At 35.3% G+C, this 15,475-nt stretch overlaps 1 protein-coding gene across 1 annotated transcript in view; it reads right to left on the bottom strand.

The window, feature by feature from the left end:
• The window catches only part of OLA1 (Obg like ATPase 1), a 96,462-nt gene that overhangs the window by 19,401 nt on the left and 61,586 nt on the right, over positions 1–15,475 (bottom strand). The gene's annotated exons all lie outside the window — the stretch shown is intronic.

The following is a 15,475-nucleotide window of genomic DNA, read 5'->3' as shown; positions in this document are numbered from 1 at the left end:
AACTCTCAGAAAGCTAAATATCAGACTTCATGAGTTCTCCTCTTCCAAAACAAAATGTAATAAAAGTCAAAAGTAGCCCATAATACCATGTCTAGGTACAAGTAGCACTCATGAGCAAAGCACAGCCAAGGCAGAAGAGGTGGCTGTGGTATTTGTATCAATGTCATTTCAAAATTTGAGCAAGGTACACATTCCTATCCTACCCAGTCCTACTGCATCCCCATGAGCAAGTTCGTCCGTTGCATGGACCAAGACAAGGTTGGCTGTAAAGGAAAGGAAGCCATTTGGTACATCCACGATCAGGTAACACTTTTGGGCAAGTTATGGACTCTGCAATGCATTGGTAACCTTCATTCTGACACTTCGATTTCAAAGTGTTTCCCATTACAACACAGCTGTAAATTATTTCCATTTTCTAAAATAACAACCAATAAACATGTTAAATTCTAAACTGAATGTACTCATTATAGACCCGTTATACAAACCTATCCTTGAGCTAATGGAGCTACAGTGAGTATTTGCTCCTCAATGGACTAGAAGCTGGGAAGAGGTAAGGTGCTTCCAAATGTCACCCTCAAAGCTTACACCTCTACATTCAAGTCACACCTCCCACCTACCCTAGCTTTCAGTTACTCACATGCTCCGACTTTGTTTTGTCTCATTTGCAGGGTAAAAAGTCCTGGCCAGGGACCCACCTCCTATTCAGTTTCCTTCTTACCTTTACATACAGTGGTACATTTGGATCAGAGGCACTTCCAAATTCCCATTAGATCTGCTCAATACTTAAGTTTAGCAACACTTATTTCAAAGAAAAATTCTTTAGACTCTGTGTATCACACAGTATTTTGCACTACATTAAGTTTTTGCCACTGCATTTCCTTACATTTTGCTTCAAAAAAATCAATGATACAAATACTGACATTTTAATATGTGTTCTGCACAGATCATTTTAATGATTTTCCCAGTAGAAAGAGGATAAAGTAATTATGAAACAGGCTGAAATTAACTCAACTCAGGAACAAAATACTGCTTTTTTTCAAAAAAACCCCAAACCAATCCACTGTATAGTTACTTAACTGCTGGAGATACAAAAGCAATTCAATAAAGGTTAAAAAAACCTCAATATCTTATGAGAAACAGAGTAATATTTGTTTTAAAGAAATATTCAATATAAGTCAGTTGGTAGAGCCTAGAAAAGCACAGTTGTTACTTCCAGTGCCTCCGCTTATCAGATGAAATCTTCTCTTTACACAGGACAAATAACAGGAACATAACTAGAGCAAACTGAAACGTGGTTAAGCTAACAAACACTGCATCTTTCCTAGAAAGAGCAAATTCTCTCAGAAAAAGATGGAGTTGATAGTTTCTCTAGCACATTCACACAGTTGTTGCATTCTGTACTTTGGTACCCGTGCGTCATGCAACAAGAAATGCCAAGAGTGCAAGCGACTTGATATGACTTAATATTCTAGTCATAGCTGTACATGTCCTTATTTTGTTACTTACCACAAAGAAACCACTATACGTTACATATCAACCAGAAAAAGGATATTTTTTTTAACGTTCTAATGAAAAAAAAAATGCAAACTATGGGATTTCACAGTGATGATATGCCTAAAAGAGAAGTATCTCCCCAGCTCTGCAGCAGTTATAAAATGCTACGTAATAATCCTTTATGGAGAAAGTGCTTACTGTATTTGTGCAAAACTTAAGCAGTAGTTTTCAGAAAAGCACCACACTACAAATGCATTTCATTCATTCAGAAGCAACCCAGATTCAGTACTACAGAATCTCAAGGTACTGCTCAATGCAATGATTCATAGTTTCCCTAATAGAAAGATTCAGCAGTTTTCAGTCGAGACCTTTATTCCCTCTCTGAATAAATGATGCCTGAAATTTTTATTCTTGTTCTAATGGAATTTCAATGGCCTTCACTGCAAATCTACTGGAAATTTTTGCATATTAAGTGGAAAAAATTAAATGATGTTAACCACATTTTAATGTGATTAAGGCTGACAGGGTCATTATTTCTGCTAATCACTCAGTTTAAAAAGCTCAAACAAAACTTTCTAACAGCCAACGTTTTTTCTGTTTTTCTGTATGTCTACTGCAGTTAAGAATTAAAGCCACTACAAAATAAGAAACACGGTATATTTCATAAAAAGAATATATTAAGTGTTTTCTGCAATTTGTACATGGACTTCATTATAATTAATCTCAAGATTAAAAAGGGGGGAGTCAATCTTACAATATGTATACCTCTTCACTTCTTCTGTCTTCCCCGAAAGACAAAACAGAATAAAAAAAATAGGCATCTCTTTCCCTGTAGCTCCTATTTGCCAGTGAAAAAGAGAAAATATTTCTGCATGTCTTCACTGTGAACCAAAAGGTATGTGCAATCACTGAAAATAATTTCTAAGAAAGCGTCTGTTGAGCTCTGAAAAATGGAGTTCCATTTGTAATAATTTAGGTCAGCATAAGCTGGAATATCAACATAAAAAAGGGGAACAGAAGCAAGTGGCAATGAAGAAGAGCAAACCAGCACATAGTTTTCACAGTGTCTTGTACTCACCTCTCAAAGGATCAATGATAGAACAGAAAATTAAGGAGACTGGTGCTATAGTCACTGGTGCAGCTCGAGAGCCACAGCTTTACATCCAGCCCTGGCCGCTCTTGCTCAAAGATCTGCCACCACCAGCAGCACTGAATCCTACTGAAGCAACTCCCCAGGATCAATAACAGAACACAGAAGCATTGAGAGTGATCGAAGAGAGTGGAAGGACTTCAATTAAAAAATACATGTTTGTCACATTCACACTCCCAGAGGAGGGAGGTGTTGTTTGTGCAATGTATTTATTGTTTCTTTCTGGGTGGGAGGAGGCTATTCAGAGTTTTTGTTTGGCTTGGGTTTCAGGCTTTTGGCTGGATTAGCATTTTCTGTAAAGACCACAACTGTAATGCTTATTGTCTGCTTAATAATTAATACCAGCCTCTGTGAATCCTCATTTCTAGAGGACCAGTCCCTCTCATGCCACATTATTTCTCTCCTCACAAACCCAAAGCTTACAGATCATTAAACAAACAAACAAACAAGTATTTCAGCATCCAAATTAATTTTTCTACATAAGTAACTGTGTTTATACTAAAGTTACTTTAGAAGAGAACAAAAGTGCAGACTGATGCTTATTGATCATTCCTGTCTGGTTTGACAGACACATTACAGGACTTCTTGAATTAAAAAAAAATTTAAAACAGTAAAGAAGATTATTAACTTCTTAACCTTAATGTACATGAAATTTATCAAAAAAAACTTTATTTCCTTTTCATTCCTTGGCAAAGTACCAATCACAAATTCAGAGATTTTTAGACCTACTTCGTGATTAGAACAAAAAATGCTGTGGAATAAAGATGGTAAGTAATCACATACGAGTTTTTTCACACAGACTTTACTTCTACCTTCATATTAGTTCATACTACTTCTACCTTCATTAGGTTTACAGTTGGACTTGATGATCTTAAAGGTCTTTTCCAACCTATATGATTCTGTAATTCTACAACCTAGCATACACTGCTAACTCTGTATTTCAACAGCCAGCAGCATTTTTTCCTGAAGAACATTTGCTTCCCGCCTGAATACTTTCCATAATAATAAAAAAAAAAGTTCAACAACATTAGATCATTTACTATCAAGGAACAAACTACATTAACATCAATATCATATAACAGCTGTAGTTTGTGATGTTCTAAAAAAGCAGCATTATTGGTATTGTTGGACTTCACAGTTTTAGTGTGAAGCCATGCACTAGTGCATCAACTAACAACCTCACTGAATTCTTGTGCTCATCTAAGAAGAGACCCTGCTGAATGTCCTAATGCATCTTATTGTGAATCTTCAGCAAATAAAACTTCATGTATGAGCTCATGATGTGCTTTTGCTGCTGGAAAGTCACAGGCTCTGTGGGAAGCTTTTTATCTTCCCAGCAGTCAGTTCTCTGAGAACATCAGTGCAGCTACTGTAGTTACCTGTAGATTACTTGTATTTTCTCACATCTGTGTCCAGCAATCTAAACCATGATGATAAAGGGTCATTAGGTTTTGAGTGAGGAAGGGGATGGACTAGACAATTTGCTCTGATAAGCTCCTTGTTGTGAGCGCTGGTTTAGAATGTGAAATGTGGGGTTATGCACATTCTCAACTCAAAAACCAGTGGTCTCAGAGCACCAATTAAAAATCATACTCAGCTCATCTTAAACTACACAAGCATATCTTAGCAGAAATTTTTACAATTAATATTATTTGCAATAAAATAATTCTATCATGGTAAGGACGACATCAACTGTCTATTAGCCACAAAAGAATTCAGGTACAATTACTAAGATAACTGCTGTTTGGATCACAGCAAAGCAATTTCCCACAGTGGGACTTACAGTTCAATTTACCAGTTGGGCAAATATTTTGTGCTCCATAGTGGTCTACAGAGTTAACAGTTACCTGTAACATCTGAGCAGTGTTACACTTGAAGAAAACTTTCTTCAACCCAAACAGGTGATTCAGCTTTAACTGCTCCCATGCATACACATTTTTTTCCAACCTTGTTCTAAGAACTACTTTAAAGTTTTTTCAATTAACATGAAATGCAAATTTTTTAAAGAGCCAATAGCTCTATTTTCCCATTCCATGCAACTCACAATGAGGTCTTACAAGTTACAGGCTACTTGTAACTCCTTGGAAGAGGGATGAGAGTAAGGCACAACGTCACTATAAAATTATGTTAGTCTCAAGTAAGTTGATGAGGTGGTAACAGGCTATTTTTCTTTACCGGATATTCTTAATTCAGTAAAATAATATAAAAAATGATCACGAGTTAGACAATTCTGTCATAAATAGACGTGTACCCACAAATGGAATAAGGCTGTGTTTTCATATGCCGCAAAATGAGATCATACCTTGAATACAGCAAGAGTTCTAAGAATCCTTTAAAATATTTAGAGTGAAATTTTGTGTCAAAGTCCAGAGAGGATCGTGTCATTATGTTAAGCAATAGAAAAATAGCTAGAAAGACAAATGAGCCATTGAATAGTTCTTGGTCAACACACAAGTCATCACAAGAATTTCAGAGACTTAAGAGTATGAAGGATGTAACTAATACACTTCCTTCTTCTCAAAATTAAAGATTAAAATAATTACCATTCAAATACTAACTCATCAGCTTATAGTTCACTGCCCTTGCAGAGATAATATTCTGCTATGTTGCTTTCGAGTCTTAATTTCTAGTCAGTGAAGAAAAACAGAAGACTGATATTTTACACAAAAAAGGTCTATTTTTAAAGTAGAACAGTAGTAACAATGCATGCTCATAATGGATTTTCCATCAAGATTCAAAGACAGTACTTGAAAAAGAGCTTATTAATTTTATCAGTTACTTTTGATTTATATATATACATCTCCTGCTTCTAACCAGGAGACCAGCTACATACACCACACTTGTCTTTTTTTTTTTATTACTACATGGCCTTTAATGAAAATGCAACATTTTGATAACTAACATTAACAGTCTGCATCATCGGAGAAAATGAATCCTTAATAATTATTCATACACCAAGTAACTGTAAACCCAAATCATTTCAGAAGACCTGAATGTGTCAAGAACTTTGACAATTATGACTGGAGTCAGGAAACTGTAGCACTGCAGAATTTCTTATGAATTTTTCTAGTTACTTTTTATAAATGCTGTCCTAGATGACAGCTTAATGTGTACCACACGCAATATTTATTCTTCTTCAGTGTCAGACTGTCTAGCCATCCAAGGGAATACAAAGAATGTCACTTATTAGGATAAAAGCACAAGGAAGGTAATCAAGGACATATGTAACATCAGCCAATCATGCCCTATTTCAACATACTATTCCATTCATAACAGTTCAACAATTATTTGCTTACTGATAACTTGCTTTCAAGGCTGTTCATGTTCCCCATAACGGTGGTTTGCATTTATTTTGTTCTTTAGAATTGGACACTTGCTGTGCCATGCATGTTTGTCAAAACTTCGTATCTTCTGTCAGAAATTAGCTTTAGCTTATCAAATAATTTGTTTTTCAGAAATCACTAGTAGAACTTCTATGTCAACAGGGTACTAACATAACTAGAAATCAGAAACAAAAGGCTATCACACAACCACACACTACTGCAAGACAAGCAGCTAAAACCATGTTTCTAGTTAACATACTTTGAGCATATAGTTGTATCTTTGTGGAGAACCTAATACAGAAATTAGACTTTGAATGGAATTGAAAAATATTTCAGAAATATACTGTCTAAGCACAAAGACATTAATCTTGTTTTTTAAGCCCAAATAACTAAATTCCTTACTAGTCCTCTTGTCTCTTTACCGTATTTTATTCATTTTACCAAATGCTTACAGAGAATACTTGCAGACATCTTGTCTGCTGGTTCCACTCTATCTGATGGATCTAGGTACAAAAAAGCATTAAAAAACACAAGTAGAGACAGGCAGATAGAGGGAGCCAAAGACAAACACTTATCCTCCATAAAATTATTTTTAAATAATAATAATAATTTTAAAATCCAATGGGAAACTGAACACGCATGCACACTTCATTAATCTGAGCATCCTGGGACATAAAGATTTTATTAAATAAAAACAGGTATGGATTTAATGAGCCTCTGACATAAAACATAAGCTGGAACAACCATCACATGGTTTAGATCGACAACACTGTGCAGTTTTTCAATGTATTAGGTGTAATATTTTTGGGGGTTTTGTTTTTTGGAGGGTTTTTTGTTAATAAAAGCCATTTGTTTGGATGTAAATATATTTTCCCTTCAGAGGTGTAACACTGCCAATGCATGAGAACAAGAGTGAGACTTGATACACAGTGAATCAGCATCATTTTCATTGTTCAACTCAATGAAGTACAAAACCAGTATATTGATTTAGTCTTTCTCAAATATTTATCTTCTAAACATCTCTTCAGGCTTTAGAAACTATTGCCAGAGCACAGTAAATCCCAAACAGTATTTTATTTAACAAATAACAACAAATAAGGTCAAGCATTGGTAGTAAAGGATCTTAAGATACCTATACCACACGTCTCATTTGATAATTCTTCCATTAAAAACACATAACGTATGAACTTCCCTCTCTGATTTAAGCATGAAGAAGCATCTATTTCTGGTTTCGAGACAAGGATACACAATTCTACTCATTACAGAACCAATGACTATCAACATTTGAACATCAGTCATTAGTATTAGTCATCAGAAGAAACTCAAGTTGTGAAAATAAAATACTCTGCCAAAACTTTAGAAGGTAACTAAACCTTCTTGGGAAAAACAAGCAGTTAAATGAAAACATACTTCCACATACTTAATACATAAAATTGAGCTGTAAATAATCATAGAATTAAATGGGAATTTTTTTAAAAACTGCATCAGTTTTTCGAAATAATCACGTATGAAAAATGTGCCTATCAGTTGTGAAACAAAGAATTTATTTCAGAGTAAAAGTACTCTTGAAAAATGGGTCCCAAAGTCACAGCTGACAATTGTATAAGAGAATTTTCCTTTATTTTTCTATTTATAATAAATGATTTTTGATTGGCCGACGTTAGCCCCTGTTGTAGAAAACAGAATAATAATGTGTAAAATATTCCCCCAGAGAACGGAAATGTTGCAGTCCATTCATAAGGAGCATTTTCTTTGACAATGTTACCACGTATCATTTTTCTGTTGAAGTCCCTCTCTTCACTGCTCATGTTATCCATACACTGAATGGATCAAAGTCGTATCATTAATTGATTTGAAATCTAGTGCCACATTATTCTTTCTCCTAATACTATATTTCTTAAGTAGCATCTGTTTATAATGATGACAAAAATATTTATTGATAAGTCCCAATTCTAATGAAGATTAGGAAGAATTTATTTTCTGAAGTGTTCAGACAATACATACAAGTAAACATGTGCATCCTTACCTTGCACAGCTTTGGATAACTTAATGAGGAGTTACATTTTTGCTTGTTAAAAGCTTGCATCTATTGCTTTAGATTTTGCCAATGAAAATCCAAATGTTTAAATATCACACAGATTACTTGATTCCATGAACTGCCACGGCAAATTAAATAAGCATTGTTAGCAGGTAGGAACTTGTAAGACTACACAACCCAACTATAAAACTGGTGGAGCACCCAAATTCAAAGCTGTGGTTGTTCAATTTTACAACTACACTCACAGAACTGTGTATAAACAGCTCAGAAATTTTGGTGATAATACCAAAAAACAAAACAAAACAAAACATCAAAAAAACCACCAAGAAGAGCATGTGGACAGAGGAGAAGAAGAAAAGGAACAGAAGACATGAAGCAAAGCCAAATTGTTCAAAAGGAGGTTTGGTATGACATGCAGCTGGTAAAACAGGGATCATGCAGCAAAGAAACTGAAGCTACTTATAGCTGCTTTCACTCAACACAGCCTTATGAAGATGAAAAGTTAATACATAGTTCTTCTGCATTGCTCTGATGGTATAAGCAGCTTGATGCATATGCATCATCTCTCAGAGAATACAAGAGGCTTGCTGGGGTATGGCTGTGCTCAGCTGATGCTTGGTGGTGTGAGATGCTGGGCTGTCATGTATCACTTGCAACAATGCAGAAACTGGTCTTAGTTACTCTGGTCATCCTGCTTTCTTCAGTCTGCAGCCTTTGGTGAGTTGTAAGACTATCCTAAAGCTACCTTATCTGCCCAAGACAAGCCTTCCCAAGAAACAGGAGGTTCCTCTCTACCGTCCCACTTTTAATCAGTTAAAAGACTCAATATATCCTAAGTAAGTTACTGATACTTTATTTCCTGGCCTTGCAGTCTATGCTTTAGCTATTTATAAGTGCCATGTTGTAACCAGGCAGACTGAAATTTTCAAAACCAGCTCCATCATAACAGCATTGCGCATTTTTAAAACATTCCAGAAACATTTTATTTGAAAAATGATACTGTCCTAATGCTTAGAAGCCAAGACTTTACATTTGGCACCAAGCAAACACAGTACCAGGAGATAAACCACCATACTTGTGCGCAAGTCCATCCAAATAAGAATTTAACATCCTCAATAGCAAAACTACTCAAATTTAACACTGAAGAATCTCAGTGATTTAATCTCTTCCTATAATCTACAGCACCTGCATGCAAGCAGAGCACTGGAGTGAAGCTAGACTTTTCCTGGAAGATGGATTTGTATCTGGGGAGAGGTTACACACTGGAGCTGAGAGCAGGGACCCATTTCCCCATACTTAAAGACGTGTCCCCAACACCTGCTGTTACCCAAACAATATGCATTCACATTCAAACGGATGGGGGACTCCACAGGGAGAAGCAAAGCAAAGCAAGGCAGGAAGTCTGGTGAAAGAAATCATCCAGACCAAAGGACTGGACTGGAACTAAGCCAGCAAGAATGGGCTGAAACCAGAGAAGAGGGAGAGACAATCTGGCAAAGATCCACAGAGAACAAATCAGCTAGGTAAAGGGTGAGGAAAAACGTTTGAGACGGACAGAACAACTGAATGTAAAGTCACTGGAACTGGCAAGACAAAAGACTACAAGAAGCCAATTGGCAATATCGGGTAAGGGGCTGGAAAGAAAAGATTGCCATTAGGTTGATGGAAGATAAATTAATTTGTATTCATTAATTGATGTGTATAAAACATAATAAAGAATAACTATTTATTAAGCATACAGCATGCACTATCCCCTAATAAAGGAGGTTAAGTGCCCTATGGGAACATATGCCATCCTCAAGTTAAAACAACCTAAGCTGTAAGGTCCTCTAAAAACCAAGCAGTTAAAGTGTAATAGGATCTTGTTAACTTCAAGTATGACTTCAGAACTTGTGTGTGCAAAAATCCATACACAGATAATACAAATAATTTTCAAATACTTCTTAAAAACATTGAAGTTGTAAGGAAGGGACAATAAAGTGCAACATATTTAAAAAATTATAATTTCCCCCAATCTGTGAGCCTCAAAATCATTAAGCAGCTATGTCAAGAAAACATCTCAATATCACAATGGCATTACAACTAATAATTATGATTTAAAGAATTCTGCATCAAGTACATTCTCAAATATATTTATAAGAATAAAATCTATCTGCCTGAATACCCTTGACTATGTGACCCATCATTTATTTAAATATACACATAACGTAATTTAGAAAATAAATGTAATTCAGAACCTAAAATGTAGGAAAAAAACGCATTCTGCCCTCACCTGGGTATCTTGCTACATGGCTAATGTGCTGGCATTTGCAATTAACTGTTTCCTCCAAGTGATGTGATATTGCTTGTCTCTGCACTGCAGAGGTTCATTAACAGCAGCATCCCTCTTTTTAGAAGAGGAATGACTTCAAAGTTATTTGGTCCAAATAGGAATTTTCTTTTGTTTTTAGCAAAATTTGCAAAGTTCATGGATTTCAGATAGCATTTGAAAAGGTTGGACAGCGAAAGGAGACTGTGTTTCTGTTAAACTATGATGGAGATGTTTCACACTTTTACTGAGTCACCATGTTTCTAGCTGTAAAAAGAGATGGAGTTGGTCTGCAGCTGTTCTTTCTCTTCATTTTATCTCGGGTTAATATATTTACTCTGATTCTTAAATATACATATACTTACGCAGCTTGCCAAATCATGTTTTGCTTCAAGGTATATCCTGTTAATATAAATGTTTCCATTACTTTTTTGTTTCAAAGTATCTTTTTGAAAGGCCTCAAAAGGCTAAGGAAGAATTTTCACTTTTTTTTTTTTTTTGCATGGAGATTGACTATTTATTGCTAATCAATTTAAGTGTAAAAAATAGTATATCCAAGACCTTTCTAAAATGAAGCATAATTTAAGGGCAGAAGGGAAGGTTGGAAGCATAGGGGGTTTTTGTTGTTGAATTTCTCTTACACTTTCTTTTCTTGTTTTTAACAGAAGCACTGAAGCCATGAAAATCTTCCGGGTAGTGTTTCTTCACCTCTCGCCATTCTCTTGCTCTACCAGCACATGACATTGACTAGCTCTTTGCTAAGATAGTGAACACACAACAATTATATCTACCCTACTACTGCGCACGTACTCACAGACACAACCAACGCCACCACCGGAATAACTTTTTTTCCCCAACAAATTTAAAAGTGAAAGACTGAGTGAGGCAGATTCATGCTCAAGCCTACTGAGTCTTGCATAAATTTTATCCTTGATATTTCTTTCTTCATGTCAGATTTCCCCACCTCCAGCCCCTTTTCTGAATATTTGGAACATCTGAAGCAATATGGAAAAGATGAACAGAAAAGGATTATTCGCTCTTATACTACGAGATCTAAGAAGCATCAAATGAAATTATGATGTGGCAGATCCAAAACAAGCATAAGGAAGTACTTCTCCATATAGCACATAGTTAAACTGTAGAAGTCCCTGCTCCAGGATATTGGGATGCCAAAAGTATACTTGGGTTCAAAAGGTCAACATCTGAAGTCATAAAATAAAAATCAGTCAAAAATTATTAACCACAAGCATATTCTATCTGGTTTCTGGGTGCATACACTTTGTTTGCTTAATCTGTTCCTATCCTCTTCACTGGACATCTGTTGGTGGCCTGTCAGAAATACAATACCAGAAAAGATAGACATTTAACCTGACCTAATTATGCCTCTTCTAGACTAAGAACATAAAAAATGCTATAAGAATGAAAGGGGCAATGGTTAGTTACTATGAGACATACATCACTTTTCTAAATCCAAAGGAGTAAGTTGTGATCAATTGAGGTATCCTGTCCCATTAACATCCAACTTATTTTTGTTAACACACTGTCTACCATAACATTTGGAGAAACAACTCCTTGAAAATAACGTTAACATACATTTGGATATTCAGCAAGTTTGAATTATATTAGAGAAAATAGTGTTCAAAAATCCCATCAAGTCTCATGATGACTTAGTTACAAAGCTACAGAAAACCTTTAACAGGATAATCAGCTCTCTAAATCACAATCTATGCACAGGATGAAAAAAATCGCTTGTTTAGACCTGAGAAGCTGAGTCAAAAGATCAGCCTGTGCAGCTTTGTACATACAGTATTCCAGGTGCTCACCACAAAGATAATATCCAAAATAATGACCCAAACAGGATGCTAAGCATGGTCCACTACACCTACTCATTAATTAGGTCAATATATTTCATAACTGGATTCCATATTATGACCCACTAAAAGCACCCTCTTCAGCAATACTAAAATATAAGCCTTTAATTAGGTGTAGGGCTGATAAATCTCTCATCCTTGATCTATGTGACATCCTGTGACAGAGAAACCAGATATAACTGAAAATTAAAAGGCTTATTTAGAATAATTTCATTGTAAAACTCAAATACATGTATACCGTGTTAAGGTACTAGATCCACATAAAAACCATTAGGAAGGACTTAAGTATTCATTCAGAGCACAGTGATATGTAGTAAGAATGGTTTCAGTGGATTCCCCCATACAAAATCGTGATTACTGTCATCTGATCATAACACAAGTGCGACTAACACAGCTGCCATGTCAGCTTCTCTTCAGGGGCCAGGTCTTAATCATAAATCAACTGAATGACTAATTCAACATTGTTAAAACCAGCAAGTAGCTGCTTGGAGCCATTCCAGTTTTTACATCTTTCAAAAGGTCAATACACCTACTCAAACACACAATAGTCCTATCTTTCTGTGTTTTCTTCTTTTCTCAGATTGAAAAATAACATGTTAGCACTTACATTTAAGTGTGTTTTAACTAACAATTAAAATGTTCATTAATTCTGAAAGAGTGACCCAGTAAAACAAAAGACAATTTTAGTTTTTCTCTCTACCCATAATCAAAAAGTCTGTCCTCTCCTTTGCTGTTTTAAACACTTTAATAGCTGTAAAAGTCTTTGGAAAACATTTTGCTACTGCTTCCTGCATTAAGCTTACTTTTTTTAATAGTAATATTATGTATCAAGCTCAGAAATAAACTTTTTCAAGTTGAATGATTAGTCTAAATGTGGCTTGCATTTCAAACATTAACCTCTACCTCTCAAAGTAATAACAAAAATCACAAATTAAGTCGCATCTAACAGTAAAATATATTCTAATCATTCACATCTGCTTGCACCACACAAATGACAAAAGCCTAACGTTAGCATCTTTCATAGAAAACATTTATTCCGCTCTTAAATATAAAAGCTATGTTGCATAAACAGGGGATTTAAAGCTGTGGTAGAGTGGCTGAATGAAAGAAATTGGCAATCTTTCTGGTTCTAGTAGATGCCTTTCCCTATCACACAATGTTTCCCACTCATAAATACATGACAAATACTTCCTCAATCATTTTTTACGAGCAGGGATGCACAGGGGGTAGTCAATGGCTAGCTTGAGGGAAAATAGGAACAGCAGGAGGCAGAAACTGTACTGAAAATGGCTACGTGGTAAATTCTCTTCTGGAACATCACTCAGCTACCCAAGCTTTGATCTTTCAGCTACAATTATACTCACATCCATGAGATCTGGGTATACTTTTTAAAAACTAAATCATTAATTGTAATAGAAACAGTTAAACAATTTCATTATATGACTCCTCAACTCAAACATCTGATTTTTTTACAAATAAAAGATTGCAATTTATACAAAGATTTGCTTTCAGTTGGGTTTAACTATGTCATCATCACAACTAGTCTCACAAAAAACATGGGGTGACTGGCGACAGCTAAATCACAGGCTGGCGTCTCCTAAGTAGCCTGTCTACCATTAGGGTCTGGGGAATGGTATTTACTGTACAATTAGAGCCAGTGAGCTCTACCTGTAATCATCCAAAAACAGGTGCGAGAATCCTTTTTTTGGACAGGGAAACCAACTCATCCATTTTCACATAAACTTCCACGTTTGTTCTATTACAGCAAACCTTAGGAAACCTCAACATTTGTACTTAGAAAAAATATCACTTGACAATAACAGAGCAAATACTACTACCCTGATTTTAAAGACATCCTTGGGTAGAACCACTTTTAACATTTAAATGGTCATAACCAGAAAGCATTCAAAGAAGGAACAAATTAATTTAAAATTATAAAATTTGGCCAAATATTAAAAGTTTACATTATTAAATTCATTATTAAGTTTATTCTGAAGTCTGTGTTTCAGGCTGAAAGGGTTTAAATAGGTTAAATTTTGTTCTTTAATTCAAACACAAAATGTCTTGGAGTATCAAAAGGACAGTTTTAGTCGCAGTAATTTCACAGAATTTATTCTAATGATTTATTGGAGTTAACCATCTGACATTAATTATTGTTTTGGCTTCCAGTCTATGAATGTTTATTTTTCAGTTTAAAGCCTTCTCACTCTTTGATATCATATGGAAATGAGAATTTTTAATGGAAAATTGAAACCATGTGCATCTAAGTACTTAATGAAGTACAGGGAGAAGCAGAGGGTGCACTTTAGGAGAATTCAGATATTCTGCTTTTGATACTTTTGATTTGTTTGGATGAGTTACATGCATATATCTGTTCACAAACATTCATTTATACATCTTCACAGTATCTCACAAGTACAGTGTTTAAAGATATGAATACTAAGAAAAGGTTTGTTGTTTGGTTGTTTTTTTAAACTAAATATACTGCTACTGATTTTTCTTCATTGTATACTTACTTCACGTGTTCCCTCCTCCACAAACCAAATATTTATCCCATCTAGATCTTCCACTGACATGCTAAACGCTATACTTCTCAACAGCGGATTCGCATCATATGCCTACCATGTTAGAACAGGATCTTCATCCAGCTCATTGAATGTCTGATGGATTGATTTTGTAACCATTATGTACTTAAGTCATAATATTGATGTCAGGAATACTGGACTAAAACCTGTGCTGTTCATGGCATTAAAGCCCATCAAAACAGGCCTGTAAACCACAAGCAAAGTGCAAGCAGTGGCGAGGAAGCGAGGCACCCAACTGCAGACAGAAGAGTACTGTTAAAATGTGCATTTTTGCCATAGTTTGAAAGATTTCTGTGCAATTCACATAGCTTTAGCTCCCTGGCATCTGACACGTTTCTTTCTTTTTAATTTTTCTTCTGAAAAAGATCTCGTTCAGACAATCAACATTAAATAATATTATAAAACCATATGTTTATTTAAATCAGTACTTCTAAATCTATTTTCTTTATGGTTAACAGAACCATGTAAGAATGTAAGGAAGAAAAACATATCCTTTTCTATTCTGTACTTTCATTCAGGGTTTCGCCATATGCATTGTACTCAATGGGAGTACAATGCACGCCAATGGGAGCAAGACATGTAACAAAAGTATATTAGTTTCCATTCCAATTTTAGTTAACAACCTTGGTCATCTTAATGCACTAGGAATTATTCACCACTGAAAAACGTGAAACAGAAACATAAACTTAGATATTTAACCTGAACA

The sequence above is a fragment of the Phaenicophaeus curvirostris genome, chromosome 7 (assembly GCF_032191515.1).
Source record: "Phaenicophaeus curvirostris isolate KB17595 chromosome 7, BPBGC_Pcur_1.0, whole genome shotgun sequence".
NCBI classification, from domain to species: Eukaryota; Metazoa; Chordata; class Aves; order Cuculiformes; family Cuculidae; genus Phaenicophaeus; species Phaenicophaeus curvirostris.
This window is presented reverse-complemented; position numbering and strand designations above follow the sequence as displayed.